General features: G+C 43.7%; 1 pseudogene; it reads right to left on the bottom strand.

Annotated features, from left to right (window-relative positions):
• Positions 1-1,721: 1,721 nt before the first annotated feature.
• LOC109024666 (cytochrome c oxidase subunit NDUFA4-like) lies at positions 1,722-1,975 on the bottom strand (annotated as a pseudogene).
• Positions 1,976-4,923: the final 2,948 nt, after the last annotated feature.

Raw genomic sequence — 4,923 nt, forward strand, 5'->3', positions numbered from 1 at the left:
ATGTTTTCTTCTGGCAGTTTTACAGTTTCAGATCTTACGATTAAATCCGGAGTCCATTTTGACTTGATTTTTGTATATGATGTGAGACAAGGGTCCCATTTTATTCCTCTGCATGTGGATACTCCGTTTTCCCAAGACCATTTATTGAAGAGACAGTCCTTTCTACATTGTGTGTTCTTAGCATCTTTGTTGAAAGTCACTTGACCATAAATGCATGGATTTTTTCTAGTCTATTATATTTGTCCATGTGTCTGTTTGTATGCCAGTACCATGCTGTTTTGATTACTCTACCTTTTATTATATTTTGAAATCAGGTTGTGATTCCTCCAGCTTTGTTCTTTTTGCTCAAGATTGCCTTGGGTAACTGGAGTCTTTTGTGGTTCTCTGCGAATTTTAGGATTGCTTTTTCTATTATGTAAAAATAGCATCGGAATTTTGATAGGGATTGCAGTGAGTCTGTTGATTGCTTTGAGTAGTATGGACATTTTAACAATACTGATTCTTCCAATCCATAATCATTGGATAGCTTTCCACTTATTTGTGGCTTCCTCAACTTCTTTCATCAGTGTTTTATAGTTTCCAGCGTACAGATCTTTCAACTCCTTGGTTGAATTTATTCCTAAGTAGTTTACATTATTTTTGAGAGCTACTGTGAATGGGATTGTTTTCTTGATTTCCTTTTCAGATAGCTTGCAATTAGTGTATGGAAATGCTACTGATTTGTGCATGTTGGCTTTGTATTTTGCAACTTTCCTTAAAATTCATTTGAATTTTAAGGTTTTTTGTAAAATATTTTAGGATTTTAGATATATAAAATCATGTCATTGTCGTCTGCAGACAGAGATAATTTAAATTCTTATTTTTTTTCTTTTGCTTTTTGGGACAGGTTCTCTCTTTGTCACCCAGGCTGGAGTGCAGTGATGGGATCTCGGCTCACCGAGGCCTCGACTTCCTGGGTTCAAGCGATTCTCATGCCTCAGCCCCCCAGGTAGCTGGGACTACAGTTGCATGCCACCATGCCCAGCTAACTTTTGTATTTTTGGTAGAGACAGGGTTTCGCCATGTTGCCCAGGCTGGTCTCGAACTCCTGGCCTCATGTGATTCACCATCAGCCTCCCAAATGTTAGGATAACAGGTGTGAGCCACCGTGCCCAGAAACTTTTTATTTTCTGATTTGTGTGCTTTAAATTTTTCTCTCTTGCCTAAATTTTTTGGCTAAAATTTCCAGTACTATGTTGCATTGAAGTGGTGAAAGGGGGCATGTTTGTCTTGTTTCTGATACAGGTAGTATTAAAACCAGGGTGTTCCATCAGCTATGGCAAGAGTGTAGTTAAAGGAAAGAATCAGACCAAGGACTGAGCCCGGGGGCTCTCTATTTGTTAGGATAAGAATTTGGGGAGAAGAGAACTTCTGCATAGCTGAACACATGGAAGTTCCTGGAGGGAGGTGCACCTGGAGAGGGCATGGAAGCTCCATGCCCCTTCCCACATACTGTGTCCTATGCATCTCTTTCATCTGGCTGTTCGTCCGTATCCTTTTTCCTTTGTCATGTTCTTCATAATAAATGGGTAAACATATTTACTAATCAGTGTTAAAACCCAACACGATACACTAACATGATTTTAGTGCACTTAGAGGAGAAATATTTCCTAGTTAAGGGGGAAATTGTGCAAAGGGCCTCTGGAAGACCTTCATTCTAAATTGCTTTGTAGGGAAACATTTCATTTAGAAGTCTGGACATTCTTTTTCAGTTTGCTGTAATCTACATTCACCGAGTAGAACTTGTATTGATCATTGGCACCCAGTTTATTCCAGGGTTCTGGGGGATTCTTTCTGTCCCAGCTAACACCTGGGTTAAACAGTGCCAGATGCAAGACATGCAGCCCTGCTCTGGTGCCTCCTGCTCACATATATACAAAGAGAGAGATATCACACTCGAATGCTTCCTGGCCTGACCAAAGAGCTGGGGGAGCATCTGCGTAGCCTGGAAGGAGGGAAGAACAAATATTTCAGGCCCGGGTCTAAGTAATCCAATGCAGCATTTGATGTTTGGAGGAGACTTAGGCTATATAGAATTGGGTTAACAATACTCCTGGTTTCATAACATGCTACTCATGATTGATGTCAGGCCCTATTTGTTTATTTATTTTATAATATAGTGTTCTCCCATTTACCTATTACCCAATCCAAAAACTAGACTATTACCAGTAACTTACATCCACCTCTGAGCTCCCCCTCACTGCATCCTCCTGACCCTCTTCACTCCCACTAGAAGCAACCCTAACCTGAATTGTGTACTTGGTATTTCTTTGACTTTTATTGCAAATAAGTACACACACACACACACACACACACACACACACACATATATATATATACTTATGATTTTGGCTCACTGCAGCCTCAACCTCCCCAGCTCGTATATATATATAAATATGTACTTATGATTTTGGTTCACTGCAGCCTCAACCTCCCCAGCTCAGGTGATTCTCCCACCTCAGCCTCCCAAGTACCTGGGAGCACAAACGCGCGCCGTGATGCCTGGCTAATTATTTGTAGAGATGGGGTTTAGCCATGTTGCGCAGGCTGGTCTCCTATTCCTGGACTCAACCACTCCACCCACGTCTGCCTCCCAAAGTGCTGAGATTACAGGCGTGAGCCGCTGCGCCTAGCAATTATACTGTTCAGTTTTGCTTGATTTTGAATTTTATGAAAAGGTTGTCATACTGCATGTAGTCTTGTGGTAACTGCTTTTTTCATACTTATACTAACATTGATCCATTGTTGAGCATAAAACTGCAGTTCACCCATTTGCCTTGCTACATAGTATATCATGGTATGCATACACCACAGTTTATCTACACATTCTCTTATTTGTGATCATTTGCATAGTTCCCAGGTTTTTTGCTACTGTGGTCAGTGCTGCTGTGAAATTCTTGTCCAGTGGACATTGACAGGAATTGCTGACTTGTCAATGATCTACTTTATATATTGATGCCACATTGTTTTCCAAACTGGTTGTGTTCGTTTATATTCCCAACATGTCGCAAGCTGTATGAGATCCCACTGCTCTGCATCCTCTCTAACCTTTGATGTTGCTAGGTTTCTAAATCTTTGCCAATCAAATGGGTACAAAATTTATCTTGAGGTCATGTTTAGCATTTCCCTGACTACTGATGAGCTGAGCATATCCTCATGTGTTTATTGGCTGCATAGGTTCCTTCTTCTGTGGAATTCCTGTTGATGATTTTTGCCTATTTTCTTACTGGGTTGTTTGTCTTTCTTACTGATTTCTAGGAGTTCTCAAAATATATTCTTGATAACCAATCTTTTGTCAATTGTATGCAGGATAAAGATCTTCTTCCAGCTTGTACCATGTATTTCCACTTTTATATGACATCTTTTAAAAGTTGAGGTGTAACAGGCCGGGCACAGTGGCTCACGCCTGTAATCCCAGCACTTTGGGAGGCCGAAGCAGGTGGATCACTTGAGGCCAGGAGTTCGAGACCAGCCTGACCAAGATGGTGAAACCCCATCTCTACAAAAATAAAAAATTAGCCAGGCTTGGGGTTGGGCACCTGCAATCTCAGCTACTTGGGAGGCTGAGGCAGGAGAATCGCTTGAACCCAGGAGACGGAGGGTGCAATGAGCTAAGATGGAGCCATTGCACTCCAGCCTGGGTTACAAGAGCAAAATGCCGTCTCAAAAAATAAATAAATAAATAATAAAATAAAATAAATTGAGGGTTAACATATGTATGTATTAGCTCATTGCCTCAGCCAAAAATACAAAAATTAGCTGGGCGTGATGGCAGATGCCTGTAATCCCAGCTACTTGGGAGGCTGAGGTGGGAGAATTGCTTGAACCTGGGAGGCGGAGGTTGCAGCAACTTGAGATCCCACAATTGCACTCCAACCTAGGCAACAGAATGAGACTCCGTCTCAAAAAAAAAAAAAAAAAAAAAGAAAAGAAAAGAAAAGCAGGATGGTCAAATAGGAACAGCTCCAGTCTGCAGCTCCCAGCGAGTTCAACACAGAAGGCAGGTGATTTCTGCATTTCCAACTGAGGTACCCAACTCATCTCATTGGGACTGGTTAGACAGTGGGTGCAGCCCATGGAGGGCGAGCTGAAGCAGGGTGGGCCATCGCCTCACCCAGGAAGCTCAAGGGGTTGGGGAACTCCCTCCCTTAGGCAAGGGAAGCAGTGAGGGACTGTGCTGTGAGGAACAGTGCACTCTGGCCCAGATACTACACCTTTCCCATGGTCTTTGCAACCCTCAGACCAGGAGATTCCCTCGGGTGCCTATGCCACCAGGGCCCTGGTTTTCAAGCACAAAACTGGGCAGCTGTTTGGGAGACACCGAGCTAGCTTCAGGAGTTTTTTTTCATACCCCAGAGGCACCTGGAATGCCAGCAAGACAGAACTGTTCACTCCCCTGGAAAGGGGGCTAAAGCCAGGAAGCCAAGTGGTCTAGCTCAGTGAATTCCACCTTTGTGGAGCTCAGCAAGCTAAGATCCACAGGCTTGAAATTCTCAATGCCAGCACAGCAGTCTGAAGTCGACCTGGGATGTTCAAGCTTGATGAGGGGAGGGGCATCTGCATTACTGAGGCTTGAGTAGGCGGTTTTCCCCTAACAGTGTAAATAAAGCCCCTGGGAAGTTCAAACTGGGCGCAGCCCACTGCAGCTCAGCAAAGCTGCTGTAGCCAGACTGCCTCTCTAGATTCCTCCTCTGTGAGCAGGGCATCTCTGAAAGAAAGGCAGCAGCCCCAGTCAGGGGCTTATAGATAAAACTCAGATCTCCCTGGGACAGAGCATGTGGGGGAAGGGGCGGCTGGGGGCACAGCCTCAGCAGACTTAAACGTTCTTGCCTGCCAGCTCTGAGGAGAGCAGCGGATTTCCCAGCACAACACTCAAGCTCTGTT

Source organism: Gorilla gorilla, chromosome X (genome assembly GCF_029281585.2).
Source record: "Gorilla gorilla gorilla isolate KB3781 chromosome X, NHGRI_mGorGor1-v2.1_pri, whole genome shotgun sequence".
In the NCBI taxonomy this organism is placed as follows: Eukaryota; Metazoa; Chordata; class Mammalia; order Primates; family Hominidae; genus Gorilla; species Gorilla gorilla.